General features: G+C 47.0%; 2 non-coding genes across 2 annotated transcripts; one reads left to right on the top strand and one right to left on the bottom strand.

Moving 5' to 3' along the window:
• The first annotated feature begins 6954 nt into the window (after nt 1-6954).
• Nucleotides 6955-7068, top strand: LOC119119065. The gene has a single exon (XR_005097082.1). It is a non-coding gene; the product is annotated as a U5 spliceosomal RNA (small nuclear RNA).
• A 15644-nt stretch (nt 7069-22712) lies between these two features.
• On the bottom strand, nt 22713-22785 carry trnat-agu. Its single transcript has one exon. It is a non-coding gene; the product is annotated as a tRNA-Thr (tRNA).
• Nucleotides 22786-22907: the final 122 nt, after the last annotated feature.

Raw genomic sequence — 22907 nt, 5'->3', positions numbered from 1 at the left:
GACCCCCTCCAGTTTGCCTACCGGGCAAACAGGTCAGTGGATGATGCGGTCAACATGGGACTGCACTACATCCTGCACCACCTGGACACCCCAGGAACGTACGCCAGGATCCTGTTCGTGGACTTCAGCTCGGCGTTCAACACCATTGCTCCTGACATCCTCCAACAGAAGCTCATCCAGCTTGCGGTGCCTGCCCCCACCTGTCAGTGGATCACCAGCTTCGTGACCAACAGGAGACAGCGTGTGAGGCTGGGGGGCATCACATCTGACACCCGGACCACCAATACTGGAGCCCCTCAGGGGTGCGTCCTCTCCCCACTGCTCTTCTCTCTCTACACCAATGATTTCTCCTCAGATGACTCTCCTGTGAAGCTCCTGAAGTATGCAGACGACACCACTCTCATCGGACTGATCCAGGACGGTGATGAGACTGCGTACAGACAGGAGGTGGAGCGGCTGGTCCACTGGTGCAACCAAAACCATCTGGAGCTGAACCCGCTCAAGACCGTGGAGATGACAGTGGATTTCAGGCGAGACCCTTCACCACTTTTACCCCTCACTATCCGCAGTAATACTATTCTCTCCACAGACACCTTCAAGTTCCTGGGAACCACAATCTCTCGGGACCTGAAATGGACCGGCCACATAGACTCTGTCCGGAAGAAGGCCCAGCAGAGGCTGTACTTGCTGAGACAGCTCAAGAAGTTCAACCTGCCGCGAGAGCTTCTGAAGACCTTCTACACTGCCATCATCCAGTCTGTCCTCTGCACCTCCATCACTGTCTGGTTTGGATCAGCCTCCAAACAAGACAAGCACAGACTGCAACGGACAATCAGGACTGCAGAAAAGATCATTGGAATCAACCTCCCATCTATCCAAGACTTGTACCTGTCCAGGACCAGGAAACGTGCAAGGAACATCTCTACAGACCCTTCTCACCCAGGTTGCAGTCTGTTTGAACTACTCCCCTCCGGACGGCGTTATAGAGCTCGGTACGCCAAAACCAGCAGACACCGAGACAGCTTCTTCCCCCAGGCTGTTGCTCTGATGAACTCACACCACTCATAGAGTCTCAGAGGCATTACTGTGCAATAACATCCTGCTCTTCACACCTTTTGAATTTGTCTACACTGTTTTTGCCATTATTCACATGTCCTGAGTGTTGTTAGTCACCTATATGTTGAACAGAGGGTGTGTTTTACCAAAGTCAAATTCCTTGTTTGGCACGCTCAAACATGGCGAATAAAAACTCTTGAATCTTGAATCTCTGCCCACTCATCAGAGCCAAAAATATGTTCAGCCACACCTTACCTCCTCTGTGAAGTCTTTTCCATCATCGCGGTCACATCGCGGAGCACCATGGGCTCGTAGTGCTGACCGCCCGATGTGGTCACCAGCGGACACATCAATTCATTTTTCTGCACCTCGGCCTGCGTCATCTGTCCCTGACCACTCCGCAAATTGTATTCTTTCCGTGTCTCTCTTTCTCCCTGCCTGTGCTTCATTCTACTGTCCTGATTCACGTATTCTAACATTTTTCTCTGTTGCATCACAACATCATCTTCTTCCTCACCCTCGCTGCTGTCCCACTGTGGATGCTCTTCCTGTCTCCGCTCGCTCTTCGCGTCTTCTAGTCTCACTTTCTCCATTGCCCATTTTAACATCTGCGCTTCCTGTCTACGCTGCTCATCGGCTTGATCAACTTTCGCCACGTTCTCGGCACTAAGTCTATGCCAGCTTTCTCCTTTTGTCACGTTGGACGGCTGAGGGCTCGGGCCGGGGGTGGATGTGACTACGCGGGATGCATCCCCCTCCCGGGCCCGTCGCCTCTCTTTATTTACTGCTTGTTCAATCAGCTGCACAATACTCTGATCCGCCCTGTCGCCTCCGCCCTCGTCATCCATTACCAGCCGGCCACCCAACGTCACCACCGGAGCCATCACTCCGGGGTCGCCGTACGGCGGCGGTTCAACATTGGTCACTCCGAGTGTGGGGGCACTCGGGTGTGTCACATCGTGCAAAGATGTGTAAATGCCCTTGTATTCATTCCTTGCCGTCTATTTTCACCGTTTTCTCTACCTTCTCTGCTTTTCCCACATTCTCCTGTTAGCCTGCAATTGTCCAAATCAAAAATGTTATTTTCTTTTAATTGTCTTTCTTTTGAACCTCTAAATCTCTCGTGTTGCTAACCTATCTACACCAGGAAACCATTTAAAGGGTCTTAAAGACAGGACCAACAGATTACTCCCAATATTTCCTCATTATTTATTTATTAGCTGTGGGGGCGACATCCGTCTGCTCAACGATCTCAATCGCTTCTTTGCTCGCTTCGACGCTCAGGACAGCACTTGCCCGCTGAAGGCCCCTCCTCCTCCACAAGAGCAACCCCTGTGCCTCTCTGCTGATAGCGCTATCAACACTCGTAAGGCGGCGGGCCCTGACAACATCCCGGGTCGAGCGCTGAAGGACTGCGCTGGGGAGCTGACGGGTGTCTTCACGGACATCTTCAACATTTCCCTGCAGCAAGCCGTCGTCCCTTCGTGTTTCAAGGCTGCCACCATCGTACCTGTGCCGAAGAAACCTGCCCCGTCCTGCTTCAATGACTACCGCCCCGTGGCACTGACGCCCATCATCATGAAGTGCTTTGAGCGGCTTGTCATGGAGCAGATCCATTCTACCCCCCACCATAGACCCCTTCCAGTTTGCGTACCGAGCCAAACGGTCCTCTGAGGATGCCATCTGCTCTGCCCTCCACTCGGCCCTCACCCACCTGGAGAGTAGGGACTCATATGTGAGATTGCTGTTTCTGGACTTCAGTTCTGCCTTCAACACCATTGTGCCACAACGACTCATCTGCAAACTCGCCAAGCTGGGCCTCAGTACCTACCTCTGCAACTGGCTACTAGACTTCCTCAGTCAGAGACCTCAGGTGGTACGTGTTGGCGACAAGATCTCCGCCAGCATCACGCTGAGCACGGGGGCCCCCCAAGGCTGCGTGCTCAGTCCGCTGCTCTTCACCCTGCTGACGCATGACTGCGCTGCAACCTACAGCACCAACCGCATGGTGAAATTTGCTGACGACACGACTCTGGTGGGTCTCATCACCAAGGGCGACGAGACTCAATACAGGTTGGAGGTTGACCTTCTGACCACGTGGTGCAAGGACAACAACCTCCTGCTGAACGTCAACAAGACCAAGGAGATTGTTGTTGACTTCCGGAAGGGTCACACCCAACACCTGCCGCTGACCAACGACGGTGCTGTGGTGGAGAGAGTGAGCAGCACCAGGTTCCTGGGGGTGCACATCAGTGAGGATCTCTCCTGGTCCACCAACACCGCATCACTGGCGAAGAAGGCCCAGCGCCGCCTGTACTTCCTGCAGAAACTCAGGCGAGCGTGTGCTCCTCCGGCCGTCATGACTACATTTTACCGTGGCACCATTGGGAGCGTCCTCTCCAGTTGTATTGCTGTTTGGGGTGGTAGCTGCACTGACTACAACATGAAGGCCCTCCAGCGCATAGTGATCACGGCTGGTAAGATTATTGGTGCTTCACTCCCCTCCTTGAAGGACATTTACGCCTCCCGTCTCACCCGCAAGGCGACCACGATTGTGAGTGATGTGAGTCACCCCGCTCACTCTTTGTTCGATCTTCTGCCCTCTGGGAAGAGGTACAGGAGCCTGCGCTCCCGCACCACCAGACTCACCAACAGCTTCATACTCCAGGCTGTTAGGATCCTGAACTCTCTCCCCCCTTCTGGGTAGCGTCCTGTACTTTTGCGCTTTATTCTGACTGTCTGCTGTATGCACACTTGCTCCGTTTTGCTCCTCTTATTTATTGTCTTATTTGTTTATTTATTATTTATTCATCACTCTTATTATTCATTGTTTGTGCCTTCTTGTTTTTATTTTGTGTTGTTTGCTTGTATGTATGTCGTGTACTATGTCTTGTCACCGTGGGATAGTGGTAACGTAATTTCGATTTCTTTGTGTGTCTTGGCATGTGAAGAGATTGACAATAAAGCAGACTTTGACTTTGACTTTTTATTTACGAGTTAGCCCCCCTTCCTTCTCTCACTCCCTCTTTCTATCTGTCTCGGGCCGAATGTGTAGCGTCCTGGCATAAATCACTGCTGCCACGGCCCAACTGTTTTCCTAAGACCCACAGGTACACATACATTAGTATTTTAATGAGTATTGCAAGCATGCCCCTCTCTCGCCTATTTGCAAACTGTTAAACATTAGTACCAGTGATGTTTCAGTTTCAATCAAGCACGTTCGCTGTTGGTCATGCACCCTTTGCTCATCAACATTTGATCTCCCCTCGTCTTGCCTCAGTTCTCCTCGACATTGACCTCTCCCGGGGGGACCCAGCCCCGCCTTTGCGGACTCCTCGGCACAGCGGCCCTGGACGGGGGGGGGGGGTAGGGGGTCAGCGTATCAATGTTGACGCCACGATCTGGCCAGGCCCGCGCGTCCCGCTGGCCCCCACCCCCGCCGGTATAGCGCCATTCCACGCCTTGGAGCCCACCGATCCCCCTCCTTTCTTGAACATTCTCTGATATGTGGCGTCTTCCTCCTCACACGGCCGCACCCACACGGGGTGTGCACATAAACGCACACACACCGAGCGCGCACACAACCGCACATACACACACGTATCCGCACACACGCCAATACACAAAGCGCGCACACAGAGCTCAGACGAACGACGACAGACTGACACAAACTTTACAGAGATTACGCACGAACACAGAACACACAGACAAAGGGATTCGAATCCATCTCTCATGTAGCTTCTTTGCCACTTTCTTTCGGTCAATGCCACTCACGATTTGTGCTTCCACATCAGCATACATTCCTTCAATCTCACTCCATTCATTCCTCTCACACACATTCCCCCCAATTTGGTTGCTCATTTTGGATATTTTAGCGGTCTGGTCTCTCACAGGAAGAACTGTTACCACCGGATACTTTTTGAGGAGGCCTCACTTCTCCTCGGGGACCTCAAAAACACCCCAGCTATTTGAATACGGTCGTCACCGCAAAACTTGTCCGCCACGACGAAGCACTAGGTCCCTGACCTATCCTTAGTACGCGTAAGTCCCTGACTTTACCGTACACGTTACACACGTAAGTTCCAAACTTATCCACCGTATGTATCTTAGCTTCTTGCACACCTTATTTGATCTGAACGACAGTCTCCTCTTAAATTTCCTCTTTCAATTTTCAGAATTTCGACTTCTAGTAGCAGGTATTCTGCTTACCTTATCAGTGGTGAGTACTCAGGGTTGAGGAGACGTCGTAACAGCTCAACGTTGTGTGACAGCGCTTATCCTTATCACGACGGTTCGCCGACCGGGAGGCAGTGTCCCTGACAACTGTCCGGTGCCCTGGGTGCAGACCACGAGTTTGTCAATTACCCTTCTCTTGACATCACGTCGGGGTCACCAAGAAATTGTTAGGATACGGATTTTAGTTATTGATCTGACTCCAAATTGCGATCAACACTTAACACATGAGTTGCTATGTCCTAATCCACACACTGGCGCACCTAACAATTTTGCGAGTTCGTTCTGTCAAAGAGAAGACCAGTAGATCAATCAGACCGAATTTACCAATTGTTTATTCCTGACAAAGCAAGCTAATACAGGCGCCTGGGTCCCGGGTCCCTCACACTAAAACGTGTGTGTTCTTGTGACCATCAAGAGACAACACATTCTTCCGGGTTGCCCAGTTATAAAGAAACACAATATGAATAATTAAACATGCAAAACATTGTGAGTTGATTGGTCGATGGCCGTCTCCTCCCCACTGGGTGTTATCAGTGAGTGCAGCTGTCTGGCGGTTGGGTTTTTCCGACCACAAGGACGGGATGTTGTTCTCATTCCTCACCGATCTCGAGATGTTCTCGCCAGCTGCACGTTCGCCTCGCTCTCGCCTGACCGATGATATATCCTGTTTGCACAACACTTCGGAGAAAACAACTTTGTGCAGTTGCTTGCACATTTCCTTTCTACTCATCATGTGAACACATAAGTGCAGCCACTACTGGAGATTATATTGATGTGATTATATATAAGTCTAACGCTGTCACGAATTCGGGGTGGAAATGGAGCAGGGCGACCAAGTGCAGCTTGGACCAGGGTTTATTGACGGAACTCAAACTAACAGACTCGGTACACTGACATAACTGATTAACAAAACCAACAACAGGAACCGAACAGAGACGTGAGACAAAAGACAGGAACCGAACAAACCTCATGACAGTAAACTTCATCAATGCTCCGACAGGGAGTAACACACAGACAGGACTTAAATACGCGACAGGCAACAAGAGGCAGGTGAGAATGATCACACTGATCATGGGCACACAGGAGGGGAGGGGCGAGCACACAGACACACTGACAGAAACTTTGGACATGATCAGGGACACATGGCAAAACTGGGGACGAGACATGACAAACGCAGCATTAATAAAATGTTTGGAAACTGCCGAAAGCACATTTCCCTTTACGATCGAATTTTGTTTCCCGATTTGTGTTGAATAAAATAATGAAATTACACATTTTCAAATAAAACACAGAGATAGGATCATTTCCCGTTCTCTCATACCAAAAGTACACGTACCAAGACATACAACCGTTTTTACCTTCAATACTCAAAATAGACGCTCAATCGATAGGTGACGCAGTTTGAAAGAACGAGCGCCGTCAGTGTTCGATCAGGTACCTACAATCCTGTGCGCCAACAAGGTTTGAAGTAAAAAAGACATTACTGAACACAAAATACTCGTTTAAACCTTCTATTTAGGTTGAGTCCTTCTAAGTATAGTAAATCTAGGAACGTCTATTTTTTGTATTAGAAGGAATGGTTGCTGCAATTTGAGTGTGAGACCGCCTGTGAATTTGGTGAGACCAGCTGTGGGGTGGCCCGTTTTGACTCAGATTTTCAGATCACTCGTTTCTCTTCAGATCGAATAAATCTTTCGCCTTTTACTAAAGATTTCCGTGGGGAGGAACAATAAGAGTCTATCTGAATTTTTTTTGATGTTCTGCGAAAGCGGAGCATTCTTTCTCTGTGAAAATATCAATAACGGATAGCCGCCTATATCATACTCTGTGCAACAGTCATACGTTCACATAATTCATACCGACATACACGTATATGTGAACATGTTCACATAAACAGAGAAATAATGCCGAGTGCAGACAGACAATCACATTTAAGCCCTCGTTTATCAATGCAGTTTAATTTCTCGTGGTACCTATTTGAATGGGCACATGTCAGTCTATTGTAATTTGGCAAAGAAATATTGTTTTTGAACAAAAACCAATAACCGCCCCCCTCAATTGCACAAGCACTCCTGCTCCTCACTTCAAAGAACACGGACTTGAGCAGATCCGCCGCGCTGTGCTTCGTTGAAACGTGGCTTGACGGACGCACCCCCCACCACGCCGTGGAGTTAGCTGGGTTTCGGCTAATGCGTGTAGATCGCAGCGCGGAGCTCACCGGAAAATCAAAGGGAGGTGGTATCTGTTTCTGTATTAATGAACGTTGGTGTACTGATGTCACGGTGTTGAAAGAGTCTTGCAGCCCTCTCCTAGAAACACTTTGTTGGGTTCACAACATTTATCTGAAAAGAATCTCACAGAGGCAGGAGATGTCTTCGATGGCAAGCGACTTCTGCAGAAGGGCGTAAACCAGACACACAGCAAGTGTGGCTGAGATTCACGCCCTTCCTCCAGTTTGTTTGTGTCTTTTATTGAGGAACAACAATGGGGGAAGTCTACATGAATGCATAGTTTCTTAAACAGGAAGGACATCTCATAATTACATCTCATGACCACAGAACAACAGGGATGCTATTATGGAAAGAGCAGTATGGTCATCTCATGACTTTAGCTTAACAAAGACGTAGTCTTAGTGCCCCTGGGATGCATACATCTGTGGCGTACTCGTGACTTTGGATTAAATAAGACGTTTGTCTGCTTCAACCATCTCATAACAAACTCATGATCTGTTCATGAATAGCTAACTAAGGAGTTTATTGTATAGCGCGACTCATGACTCCAGTCATGTGCTCCTTAGCCAGCCATATGCTCCCAAGTCATTATCACGAGGTCAAATTGTCACATACTGTGGAAGATCTTGCACACATAAGTAGATACATAGAATCCAATGATAAAAAGTATCTTTTTCCCAACACAGTTTTCATAAACTGCCGGCCGTTCTATTCACCACGGGAGTTCTCCTCGATCGTCATGGCGGCTCTTTACATTCCACCACACGCACGTGCGAGTGAAGCCACGCAGATGCTGGCTGACCAGGTGACAGACATGGAGAAACCTCTACCAAATTCACTAATCATTGTTCTGGGTGATTTTAACAGGGCGAACCTCGCACACGAACTCCCCAAGTACAGACAGCACATAACGTGTCCCACCAGAGGGGCACAGACACTGGACCACTGCTACACCGTAATTAAGGATGCACACCACTGTGGCTCGTGCAGCTTTAGGACTCTCGGACCACTGTCTAGTTCATCTGATCCCGGCCTACAGGCAGAAATTAAAGACTTCTAAGTCTGTGGTGAGGACTGTGAGGAAGTGGACAGTGGAGTCTAGGCAGGACCTCCAAGCCTGCTTTGACTGCACCGATTGGGGAGTTTTTGAAGCTGCAACTTCAGACCTGCATGAACTCACTGACACTGTCACATCATACATCAGTTTTTGTGAGGATCTGTGTGTGCAGACCAAGACCTTCTGCACGTACAACGACGACAAACCTTGGTTTACACCGAACCTCAGGAGGCTGCGCAAAGTCAAGGAGGAGTCCTCCAGGAGCGGCGACCGGGACCTGTTCAAGCAGACCAGAAACACACTGAACCGAGAGGTCAGGAAAGCCAGCAAGTGTTACGGGGAGAGCCTGGAGAGACACCTCTCTGCCAATCCTGATCCCTCAACAGTGTGGAAAGGCCTGCAGAGCATCACGGGCTTCAAGAAACAAACCCCTTGTCCTGTGGAGAGCCCAAGGCTTGCAAACCAGCTAAACAGGTTCTACTCTAGGTTTGATCGGTCCTCCCACACTACAGGACCTCCTGCAGCACAATCAACATACTCACAACCCCCCACAACCGCTCTGTCCACACCTCCATCACCGTTGTCACCTACTCTCTCTCTTGCAGAGGCCAAAAGATCAGGAAGGCACCGGGCCCAGACGGCGTGTCACCTTCCTGCTTGAAAGTCTGTGCTGAGCTGGCACCCACCTTTGCACGGATCTTCAACCGTTCCCTGGAGCTGTGTGAGGTGCCCTCGTGCTTCAAGAGCTCCACCATCGTTCCGGTGGCCAAGAAGCCCGCCATCACAGGTTTGAATGACTATAGACCTGTCGCTCTGACATCTGTGGTCATGAAATCTTTGGAGAGGTTAGTGTTGAACCACCTGAAGGATGTCACGGGCCCCATGCTTGACCCCCTCCACTTTGCCTACTGGGCAAACAGGTCGGTGGATGATGCGGTCAACATGGGACTGCACTACGTCCTGCACCACCTGCACACCCCAGGAACGTACGCCAGGATCCTGTTTGTGGACTTCAGCTCGGCGTTCAACACCATCGCTCCTGACATCCTCCAACAGAAGCTCATCCAGCTCGCGGTGCCTGCCTCCACCTGTCAGTGGATCACCAGCTTCCTGACCAACAGTGTGAGGCCGGGGAGCATCACATCCGACACCCGGACCATCAATACTGGCTCCCCTCAGGGGTGCGTCCTCTCCCCACTGCTCTTCTCTCTCTACACCAACAATTTCTCCTCAGGTGACTCTCCTGTGAAGCTCCTGAAGTATGCGGACGACACCACTCTCATCGGACTGATCCGGGACGGTGACGAGACTGCGTACAGACAGGAGGTGGAGCGGCTGGTCCACGCGCAGCCAAAACCACCTTGAGCTGAACCCGCTCAAGACTGTGGAGATGACAGTGGACTTCAGGCGAGACCCTTCACCATTTTCACCCCTCACTATCCGCAGTAATACTATTCTCTCCACAGACACCTTCAAGTTCCTGGGAACCACAATCTCTCGGGACCTGAAATGGACCGGCCACATAGACTCTGTCCGGAAGAGGCTGTACTTCCCGAGACAGCTCAAGAAGTTCAACCTGCTGCGGGAAGACCTTCTACACTGCCATGATCCAGTCTGTCCTCTGCATCTCCATCACTGTCTGGTTTGGATCGGCCTCCTAACAAGACAAGCACAGACTGCAACAGACAGTCAGGACTGCAGAAAAGATCATTGGAATCAACCTCCCATCTATCCAAGACTTGTACCTGTCCAGGACCAGGAAACGTGCAAGTAACATCTCTACAGACCCTTCTCACCCAGGTTGCAGTCTGTTTGAACTACTCCCCTCCAGACGGCGTTATAGAGCTCTGTACGCCCAAACCAGCAGACACAGAGACAGCTTCTTCCCCCAGGCTGTTGCTCTGATGAACTCACACCACTCTTAGAGTCTCAGAGTCATTGCTGTGCAACAACATCCCGCTCTCCACACCTTTTTTTGAATTGTCTACACTATTTGTACTATGTGTCCTCTCTGCATCCATTGCAGCCTGGTCATCCTGGAAGAGGGACCCTCCCATCTGTGGTCTCTTCTCAAGGTTTCTCATTTGCCCTAGTTGGAGTTTTGAGCTTTTCGTTGCCCTCCTGGGAGAATATTTGTCATTTTTCACATGTCCTGAGTGTTGTTAGTTACCTAAATGTTGAACAGAGGCTGTGATGTACCGAAGTCAAATTCCTTGTTTGACACGCTCAAACATGGCAAATAAAAATTCTTGAATCTTTACTGTTCACAAGCACAATCACAAGTACAAGTCATCTTTATCCATAAGCACATCAGTACATCAGTCTTTCCTTGTTAAAACACAACAGCCCTTCAAAACAAAATGTGTTCCATCAACTTTTAGTTTCTTAATAGACAATGATGTTATTTATTTACATATTGAAACACACGTCCACCTCCTTCAGTGTTACACGTGAATGCACATTCAGAGAGAAGTTTTATTCATTTTGATCAGGCTACATGAAGCAAAATATAAAGGTGAATGTAATTCTCATTAATGGAATAAATTACTCCTTTTGACCAGCAGGGGGGGTGCACATGAAGCCTCGAGAAATGAACCTATTTGCAAACCGTTTGGTGGGAAAGCCTCAAATCCCAAGTGTGCCAGTTTCTTCACTAAAGAGACGAGAGTTCTTTGTTACAGATGTTTACTGTGATCTTAATTCGTTGACATCACAGCCACACCGTAGAACTGGTGACAACACATATTTTGGCATGCCAGTGAACAACCGGGTACTTTACTGTTTTGACTTAGTAGCTTCGCGATGACGCATCCTAGGTCGGCCGTTAACTATTGCGCTGTTGCATCACGTCACCTTCCCGCTTCTTTCCCGGAAACAGGAAGTGCCCTCGAAGTCTAACTTACCACCGGTTTCTATCGCAACTTAATATCAACAAGACAGTGCTACAAACCAGTGGTCCCCAACCACCGGGCCGCGGACCGGTACCGGTCCGTGGGTCACTTGGTACCGGGCCGCCAAGCCACACAGAAAAAAAAAAAAAAAAGTTTTAATCGACGATCAATTAATTCAGGTCAAGACGCTCGTCCCGGTCACGTGACATGTTTCCCCAGTCGAGCCCGCAAAGCTAACAAAAATGAGTAAGTATTTATTTTGAAAAATATAAAAAAATTGGCGATTCTCTCCCAATTACATCCGTCGGTTCAGGTCAAGACGCTCGTCTCGGTCACGTGACATGTCACCTCAGTTGAGCCCGCGAAGCAAGCAAAAATGAGCAAGAAACAGAGATGTTTGGAAAGCTTCTTCGGAAAGGGAAAAAAGCCCAATGAGGAGACGGAAGAAGAAGAGGCTACGACTTCTAAGAAAAGGAAAGCTGCATTTAAAAGACTATGACGCGCCAAGCCCACACTGCATAATATGTGGCAACAGGCTAGCTAACGAGGCAATGAGGAGGCATCGGGAGGGAGGTTATAAGTTAAGAGGGAATCACAACTTCAAAATCTTAAACATAAGAACAACCTTAAAAAGTTTCTGTATAACTATAACCGGGGTCAAACTATGGAACAATCTAAGTGAGGAACTCAAGCAAAGTCCAAATATCCACCAGTTTAAAAAAATGTATAAAAATATGTTGTTTAGCGGGTACAAAGGCTAAGAGTGCCACAGGGCTACACACAAGTAAAAATGAAACAGAACAATAAGTGTGCAAGTTTGTCTACTTGTGTTATATTGTAGAATTACAGTATAGTATGTTGAATCGTTGGTTTAATGGATGAAGTGAGAAAGGGGTAGGAATCTAAAAAGCTATGCTTCCTCCTACTCCTTTTCGAGCATTCTTTATTTTTTTATTTACTTATGTATTATTATTATTAATTAATTAATGTATTTAATGTATTTACTTCTATTTGTTGGTTTATTTTTGTTGTTGTATGGACTTATGTGGCACTTTAGAGTGTTATTTGTTTTGTTTTTTGTTTTTTTGTTTTTCTTTTTTGTTTTGGATGTTCGAAATAAAGATATCAATCAATCAATCAATCAATCAATAAATCAGTGAAGCCCTCAAAACTGCTTCGGCACATGGAGACCAAGCATCCTGCATTAAAAGACAAACCTTAACCACTTCGGGTGTCATTGTCTCCGATTACGCCTAGATGGGACCGGCTCGTTTCTGAGAAACAAGCTCAGTGCTCCCACTAATTCAATGTAATGGTGAGTTTTATTTTAATGTCATTTATACTTGTTTTTATGCCAGTCGTATCATTTTATTTCATCGTATTCCTATATTTATTATAAATGTATTATTTATTTATATAAATGTATTATTTAGTTATATACATCTATTATTTATTCATATAAAGGCCGGTCCGCGAAAATATTTCTGACACGTAACCGGTCCGTGGCGCAAAAAAGGTTGGGGATCACTGCTACAAACTATATACAAATAACAAGGAACAAAAATAAATTCACACAAAAATAATTTGCACACCATGCAAAACTTTTTGTACAGGATATGGATGTGATCAGTCCAGTCCAGTCCAGTTTGTTGTTAAGGTGAACACCCAGGAATTTGTAGTTCTCCACTACCTCAATGTCCGATCCCTGGATATTCACCGGAGTGAAGATGGGTGCTGTCCTCCCGAAGCTCACAATCAACTCCTTCGTCTTGCTGGTGTTCAGCTGAAGCTGGTTGAGCTCACACCAGCTGACAAAGTCCTTGATGACCAACCTATATTCCAGATCATTCCCCTCCGCGACATTTCCAACAATGGCCGTGTCGTCGGAGAACTTCTGGATGTGGCAGTGAGCGGTGTCGTGGGTAAAGTCTGAAGTGAACAGGGTGAAAAGGAAAGGAGAGAGCACCGTACCCTGGGGGACACCAGTGCTGCAGCGCACAACGTCGTACTCACAGCGATGTAACCTCAAATACTGCGGCCGGTCGGTGAGGAAGTCCGTTGTCCATGCAGCCAGGCGCTCGTCCACACCCGCCTTCTCCATCTTCACCCTAAGCAGTGACGGCTAGATGGTGTTAGAAGCGCTGGAGAAATCGAAGAATATGATCCTCCCAGTGCTCCTGTTGTCCTCCAGGTGAAGCAGTGTTCTGTGCAGTAAATAAATCACTGCATTGTCCACCCCAACACCAGGCCGGTAAGCAAACTTCAGGGGGTCCAGCTGCGCTCCCACTAGGGAACGCAGGTGACCCAGGATGATCCTCTCCATAGTCTTCATCAGGTGGGAAGTCAAGGCAATAGGCCTGAAGTGGTTAGGCTCCTTGGGGCACGGCACCTTTGGTACAGGGACCACGCAGGAGGTCTTCCACAGTACTGGGACCTTGTTCAGGCTCAGGCTCAGTTTGAACAGGTACCTGACCAAACCACTCAGCTGGTCCACACAGTCCCTGAGCAGTCTCGGCCAGATGCCGTCTGGGCCTGGGGTCTTTCCTGCTTTGATCTTTCTGAGGTGACTCCTCACCTCAAGATCTGTAAAGGAGAGGGGGATGTCGGAAGACCGGGGTGATGGAGTGGAGACAGAAGAGTGATTCGGGGGGGGGGGGGGGGTGAGAGGGGGTTGGTGAGCTGGCGGGGGGGCTGGGGTGTTGAAGGTGGCAGAATGAGATGCAGATCGAGGTGAAGGGGTGGGGGGGAGGCGGAATCAAATCTGTTGAAGAACAGATTGAGTTCATCCACCCGGTCCTCGTCCCCATAAGCTGGTTTCCGATCAGCCCCTTTACCATGGCCCGAGATGGACTGCAGACCCCTCCATTGTAAGTTTACAGTTCAACAAAAACCAAAAGAAAAAATGCCAAGTTTTCTCTGTTGCAGATGTTTTGGTGTGTTGATCACTAAAACAATGTTAAACTGAGGAGGCCTGAAAGCACTGCTTTAACAATTTCAGGAATATACAAACGTTTTGTGTGCCAAATCTTCATTACAGCCAATAGCAGAATCCTGATTAAAGGTACAAAAAGACAGACAATGACTCTGTGTTTCCACTGGTTCTTCTCTGCAAGTTCTCTGCATTTCCAGTGCGGGATGGCGGAGATCACAGAGGGGCTCAACGGTGTGGTTTGTCACATCGATGATCTGTTGGTGTGGGGGCGGGACCAGGAAGAGCATGACACTCGACTTAATGCCGTGCTACAAAGACTGGAAAAAGCAGGCATCACACTGAATGTGGACAAGTGTGAAATCTCCAAGAGCGAAGTAGTCTTCCTGGGCCATATCATCACAGCCGCAGGCATCCGCCCTGACCCAAGAAAGACAGAGGCCATCACAGACATGACAGAGCCCACACATCTGAGTGAATTAAGGAGTTTTCTCGGCATGGTCAACCAGCTGGGAAGGTTTATTCCCCAGCTAGCTGAAAAAGATAAACCGCTCCGTGACCTCTTCTCAAAGAAAAACTGCTGGGTCTGGGACGTGGACCAGGCAGCAGCGTTTGAAGACCGAAAGAAAGCTCTGTCCTCTCCTCCGGTGCAGGCTATGTATGACCCGGGCAGAGACACCAAAGTATCTGCTGATGCATCATCGTATGGGTTGGGGGGCGTAATTCTCCAGAAATGGGGGGAAGGATGGAAGCCTGTGGCATACGCATCACGGTCACTCACTCCAACTGAGCAACGATACGCACAGGTGGAGAAGGAGGCTCTGGGCCTCACATGGGCCTCACATGGGCCTGTGAACGGTTTCGGGATTTCCTCATCGGAAAGGAGTTTTGCCTGGAGACCGACCATAAACCCCTTCTCAGCCTGCTCGGAGCCCAAGCACTGGATCTTTTGCCACAGAGAATCCAGGGTTTCAGGATGAGGCTGATGCGCTACTCATACTCCATCGTGCACGTACCAGGAAAGTCGCTTTGGACAGCAGACACACTTTCACGTGCACCTGTAAAATTACGCATGTCCACTGATGACCAGGAGCTGATGGAGAGCACAAACATATTTGTGGACTGTGTTAGGGTTTACAGATTATCTTGCTCGTATGATTATGTTGGAATGTAGACTAGAATTATTAACTTTGTTTAAACCTTTTACCTTTCCTTGACTCTGAAAAGTTTAACCATTCAGTTGTTGAAACTTTCCAAATGGTGTGGAAACATTCTTGCTTAGTTAGTCATCGAAAATGCTCCACGAGTTTCTGTTTCCACGACCTTGTAAAACAATGAGCTGGGACCCTCCGCACTGATTAACCAGTTGCTGAGGTGACCACCAAACATGTCCAATGTCACCCCCACCCTGCTTGTTCTTAATAAATATGCTCTTGCAAGAGGCCTAAGCCAGACCTCATTCGATCATCGTTGTACGCACAGCGACAAATGGTTCTCCATTTGCAAATGCTTAAAAAGGGCATACTGTCTCCCGTGTGGTTCTTGCAAAAATAAGTTAGAGTAAGCACCACTCTAACAGACTGTGTCACTGAGAGTCTACCTGTCGGCTCATCATATCCAGAAAACCTGAAAGAGCAGTTGAAAGCCGACAGTGTCTGCTCGCGTGTCATGTGCATGGAAGGATGGCCAGCACATGCAAAACAGGAACCAGCGCTGAAAAACTACTGGCTGGAGCGAGCTACATTAACAGTGAAAGATGGCTTACTGCTAAAGGACACACGACTGGTAATACCTTCTGCAATGAGGAACGACGTGCTATTCAAATTACATGAAGGACACTTAGGTGTCGTGAAATGTAAAGCACGTGCACGTCAATCTGTGTGGTGGCCGGGACTCAGCCAGCAAGTGAACGAAATGGTACTGAACTGCAGGACATGCATACAAGAGCGACACAACCCAAAAGACTCACTCATGCCATCAGGGTGCCCTGAAAGACCTTGGCAAAAGTTAGGAACAGACCTTTCAACACAAGAGGCAGAATAATCCTCCTAGGCAGGGGTGTCCAAACTACGGCCCGCGGGCCAACTGCGTTGCTGAATGTGGAGAATGACTGAGATGGTGAGGCGGGATGCGACGAAGTGGAGGGTGAATGTGGCTCGATCACACGGACAGAAGTGGGAAAAGCCATGAAGGCCATGAAGGATGGAAAGGCAGCTGGATCATCTGGAGTGGTGGCAGAGATGCTAAAGGCAGCGGGAGACGTCGGTGTGCAGTGGATGACCGACCTGTATAACAGTGTCATCGCTGAGAGGCACATTCCGGAGGACTGGACAAGAAGCGTCCTGGTGCCTCTATTCAAAGGGAAGGGGGACCCACTCGCATGCGGGTCATACAGGGCCATAAAGCTGCTGGAGCATGGAATGAAGTTATTAGAGAGGGTGTTGGAAAGGAGGGTGAGGACACGGGTAAAGGTGGACGAGATGCAGTATGGCTTCATGCCTGGTAAAGGTACAACAGACGCAATTTTTGTCATCCGACAGATGCAAGAGAAACACCAGGAGAAGAGGAAGAGGTTGTACTTCGCTTTTGTCGACCTGGAAAAAGCGTTCGACAGGGTGCCAAGGGAGGTGGTGAGGTGGGCCCTAAGGAAGTCGGGTGTGGAAGAGGGACTGGTAAAGGCTGTGATGGCTCTCTATTGCAGAGCCTGCATCTAAGGCCCCATCCCTGAAGATGAGAGGCCAAGTGTACTCAGCCTGTGTCAGAAGTAGTATGACATACGGAAGTGAGGCATGGGCCCTGAAAACAGAACACGAAGACAAACTAAACAGAGCAGAAATGAGGATGATCAGATGGATGTGTGGTGTGTCAATGAGGGAGGAAAAGACCAGTGCAGAGCTGAGACAGAAGATGGGAGTGGAGGCCATAGTGGATGTGGTGAGGAGAGGCAGACTGCGATGGTACGGACATGTAGTGAGGAAGGACGAGAACGACTGGGTGAAGAAAGTTATGTCGTATAACGTAGAGCAGGGGTGTCCAAACTACGGCCCGCGGGCCGCAGAAGTACTGGGCAGGCTAACGAGTTAGCGGAAAGATGCTAATTCGCGATCGTGCTAACACGCGCAAACGGACCTCTAAAGGAAATTAAACGAACATTTGGAGCAATACTACATTGTCCTAAAGGTTAGACACATGTGATCGTTCATTTCTCTTGTTAGGAGACACACTTACATCGCCAATGACTCCCGTACCACTGTAACCGACATATTTACAAGAACGTAAAAAAGGAAGTGGTATCGCCTGAAAACGGCCTTCAAAATAAATCACCCTACCTCAAATCAAAGCATGGCTGAATAACATAAATAACATGGAGAATTCTTAACACAAACTGTAAATATGTTTTTAGAACAACTTTTATTATTATACTTTTTTTTATAACAAGGTAGAAGTGTACATACTGTAAATATGTTCTTAGAACTCTTTTATTATTATACCAATTTTCTATAACAAGGTACAACACTGTAAATATGTTTTTAGAACTCTTATTATAATAACCTTTTTTTGTTTTTTAAAAATGTACAAGTGCAGGTACACTGCAATTGTGTGGGCACTCCTTGCCTTCTGCTGGCGTATGGGCAAATTTTGTGCCATAATTCCTCAATTTAGAAGTTTTATTTTGACTTTTAATTATTTTTTTCAATTTGGGAAAAAAATCCACGATGTAGTGAAACCGCGATAAACAAACCGTGATGTAGCGAGGGATTACTGTGCATCACTGAAAATCAAGGCAATTGTGTTTGTCTAATTTGTAAAGAGACGGTTGCCTTGTTTAAGGATTTCAACTTAAAGAGACACTATCAGACTAAACATGCGAACACAAACGACCAGCTAACAGGGAGTGACCGCGCTGATAAAGTGAAGCAGCTCCAAGCTGAACTGGCATCACAACAGCGATTCTTCACACGGGACTGTGAGTCAAAAATAAATATTACTAAAGCAAGCTACGAAGTGGCCATGTTAAGACTGTTGATGTTATGGACCTCTAGACCTGACACAAACTATTATTTTCTGAAAGATAATGTAAATGACAAGAGCAAAATTAAGAGTTTTAAGTTTTAATAATAGCAGACAACTTTGCATTACTTATAACTCCCGTTTAAAATGTTCATGAGGCAAAAGTAATTTTAAACTCATGTAAATTTAAGGTATTTCATACAGTTTGTTCAATGTTATCTGACTCTTCAGATATGAATGAAAGGCAGAATTTGTGTTTTTAGAGTTGTTCACATCTGCCTGAGTGACTCATATTTGGTTATTTTGTCATTTGAAAAATAAAGACAATTGTGACAATGAAATTTGTTTTATAACAGTGTGTATTTGCATGACATTTTTGTAGTTAAAAATGTCCGAAAAAACTATTGGCCCCCGGGCCCCTTCACTTTATCAAATCTGGCCCTCCTTGCAAAAAGTTTGGACACCCCTAACGTAGAGGGAACAAGACCCAGTGGCCGACCTAAAAAGACCTGGCAGATGACCGTGGCAGCCGACATGAAGGAACTCGGCATCAACCACGAGATGGCCATGGACTGTTCCCGGTGGAAGAAGGCCATATCGAGAACCCAGTCCAACCCAGCGGCGCCTCGAAAGCGGACTTTAAACCGATGATGATATCAAATAACTATCATATAAACAACAATATTATCAAACCATCTGTGTCACTCCAAATCATTAAATCCATCGATCAAATTCCTCGTCCTTTGTCAACAACGCTGCGCGTGCGCCGCTGATGTCAGCCTCGTCATTATTCCACAGATTAGTATATAACAATATTGTTTAGCCTTAACAAAGTACCAGGAAAGACGTGGGTTTGGTAAACGGCTCTTTATTTAACAAAAAAAAAGAGTTCAACGAGCCAACAACTACTTAACTGTAACGATAAAAACATATACAAGTTGCTACACGAAATAAAATATATCAAACAACTATAACATAAATAGTTCACCGCCACACGGCCCCAAGCACCGGCATCGACTTCCAGGCGTGTGGCAGCGTGGACTTCCATCCCCGGAGGTGGCACTCCCAGCCACGGAGGTGGAAGAGAGCTCCATAGAATAGGACCGGGCGTGCGTAAAAGCCCTGTCCGAGCCCCATCCACCGTCCCCGGACAGCCACCCGGCCGAGCGCCGGCCCCCGACCTTCATCCACGGAGGTGAAAGATAGCTCCATAGAGTAGGACCGGGCGTGCGTAAAACCCATAATAGTTTTTCAAACCTTCTGTGTCACTCCAAATCATTAAATCCTTCAAACTCTTCGTCCTACGTGTCACTTACAAGCAAAGCCACTAAAGATGCCGGTAGTACATGGGGCTCTTCGTCATCTTTGTCATCCCGTGATCAAATCCTTTGTCATTTAAGTAAACAACCGCCGCGCCGCTGACGTCACTTGCAGTTCAAACTACAGTAATCCCTTGCTACATCACGGTTCGTTTATCGCGGTTTCACTTTTTTTATTTTTTTTTATTTTGAAAATTTGTGACAAAAAAATCACATATAAGTCGCTCCTCAGTATAAGTCGGCCCCCCACCCAAACTATGAAAAAAACGCGACCTATAGTCCGAAAAATACGATAATGACAACACACAATACAACACAACACAACACAACAATACTTACCTTTCCTTTAAAATCTTTTTCTCTACCTAGCACAGACAGATAATGGGAGAATGTGTCACAATGTGAAGGAGATGTATTGGGTAATGCAGAAACAAAACAAAAACTATTATTTATTGTTAGACACATTATCCACTAGGCTACTTTCCTCTTGACATTCATTAAATTGACAATGAAGGGACTTGAACCCCTTAATCTTCTGATCCAAAGTCAGTTAACTTCACTTGAATCTAGGCTGTAGATTTACTGTATACGCTCAAAAATCATTGCACTGCTATCACTTGTCAGAATTTCCTGTATGGCTATCTGGCCTAATGGATAAGATTTCAAATCTAAACAGATCTTCATGTCTAGTGTATCATCAAATTGAAAGAGGAAAATATAGGTAAACTGTTTGTGTGCTGTTTTGATCTTTGTTGTGATGACCCCAAATGTCATTGACAAAAGCCAAAAGAAAGAGGCAAATTTTTCATCTTATGTACAATTTTTAATTTGTTTCTCTTGACTCCAGTCGAGCAACCTGTGCTTGCTGATATTCACAATCCCTGCTTACTTTGCTGCCCTACCCCTTAAAAGAAGAAAAAGTTATTTTAGTCTGAGCAACCTGCTCCCGACTGAAAGTAGGGTTTCTAACTAAGGTTTCCAACTAGGACTAGGGTTTCCAACTAGGGCTAGAGTTAGGGTTAGGGCTAGTTTGGACTAGGTATATAAAAAGTCTGCCCCACCTGAGGACCGAACTCTTGACCTTCAAATTGTGAGACTGACATGCTAGTACCTGCACTAATGAGGCTGTGCATTTGCAGTTTTACAATTCTTTTTTACTGTAAAATTGATCAAACCACCGGCCATTTCAATCAAACTGAACTTCACAGAAAGAAAAAGTGACTGTAAGTCTGAGCAACTCGGGTTAGGGAAGCCAACTAAGGTTTCAAACTGTGGCCAGGGTTTTCCAACTGGGGTTTCCAACGAGGATGAGGGTTTCCAATTAGGGCTAGAGCAGGGGTGGCCAACCAGTCAGAGACTAAGAGCCACATTTTTTACTGTGTCATCGCAAAGAGCCACATCATACACATGAGCACACATGAACACCCCCCCCCCCACACACACACACACACGCACACAAACACGCACGCGCACGCACGCGCACACGCGCGCACACACACACACACACACACACACACACACACACACACACACACACACACACACACACACCCCTCTGCTCAGCCAAATTTATTGTGTGACATTATTATGTCACGCACCAACATGATAATGACAAATTGACTCCTACAGTACTAAAACCGCAGACCAAAGACCACATTTTCAACAATGAACATTGTGTGCATTGTCTCACACAGACAAACTCTCAGTTCAACAAATTCTACAAACAAAAACATAATACGTTTTTTCACTTACTATGTGTGGCGGGACAGACCATTCGTTTGAGTTCGTCGTTTTCAGGAGACAAGATTTCAATAACGTCACTGAGGCATATTTTAACGAACTCCACTTCATTGAATGGCTTTTTAGCCCGTGCAATGTTCCAAGCCAGTTGAAACAATGCAAGTGTGACAGTCTCTGAGTGCTTCGTAATTTTTTTGAAAAACTGTACCTATTTTTCTGCCTGACTTTTCAAAGTCTCCAAACTTGTGCCTGCGAAATTCAGTCCATTTTGCAAAGTCCTTATCGATATTGGCATGAAGTGAGCTGAAGTGGCGCTGACCATTTGAAGCTTTTAAATGCGCCAATGACGTCCGACATATCAGGCAGAATGACTTGCCATAGCATTCAACAAAAAACAACTTTAACTCTGTTAAAAACGTCCTGTGTTCATCGTCATATATTCGTTTAGCTGTGCATTTTTTCCTTGCCATTTTGGCAAGCGTCTTGTCAGCTTTTCTGGACCTAATGGGCCCCCGTAGTCAAAGTCGCCATTCATAAAAAAAGCGGGCAAAACCAATCTCTCTGTTTGTCCCTCCTCCTTTGCGGGATTTCACCTTCACGCGCATGCGCGTTTGACCAAAATACCATATTGAACTCAAGCGAAGCAAATACGCACGAAAAATAAACACAAATGTTGATATGAACGTAAAAGAGCCGCATGAAACTAGCCAAAGAGCCGCATGCGGCTCGCGAGCCGCGGGTTGGCCACCGCTGGGCTAGAGTTAGGACTATATAAAAGTATGCCCCGTGTGAGGGTCGAACTCACGACCTTCAGATTATGAGACTGACACGCCTGCGCCAACGACGCTATGTTTTTGCATTTTGTGCAATTGTTTTTACTGTAAAACTGATTCAACCACCGCCCATTTTGATCAAACTTAACTAGGCTAGGATTTCCAACTAGGACTTACAGGAAAGGCTAGTGTTAGGGTTGGACTAGATATAAATCATGCGCCGTGTGAGGATCGAACTCTCGACTTTCAGGTTACGACACTGACGCGCTACCGCCTGCGCCAACGAGACTTTGTGGCACCGGTCTTAAAATTCTTTTTTACTGTAAAAAAGATTCAACCACCGGCCATTTCCATCAAACTGAACTTCATCGAAAGAAAAAGTTACTTTTGTCTGAGCATTCTCAAACTTCCAACTGGGGATGGGGTTTCCAACAAGGGCTCGAGTTAGGGTTAGGACTAAATAAAACAGAGCCCCGTGTGAGGGTTGAACTCACGACCTTCAGTTTACTAGACTGACACGCTACCGCCTGCGCTAACGAGGCCGTGAATAGTTGGTTTTACAAAGCTCTTTTACTGTAAAATTGATTCAACCACCGGCCATTTCAATTAAACTCAACTTCACAGACAGAAAACATTATTCTATTCTGAGCAACCTACTATCTTC

The sequence above is a fragment of the Syngnathus acus genome, unplaced genomic scaffold (genome assembly GCF_901709675.1).
Source record: "Syngnathus acus unplaced genomic scaffold, fSynAcu1.2, whole genome shotgun sequence".
NCBI lineage: Eukaryota > Metazoa > Chordata > Actinopteri > Syngnathiformes > Syngnathidae > Syngnathus > Syngnathus acus.
Note: the sequence above shows the minus strand (reverse complement) of the source record. Positions and strands in the feature narration are given on the sequence as shown.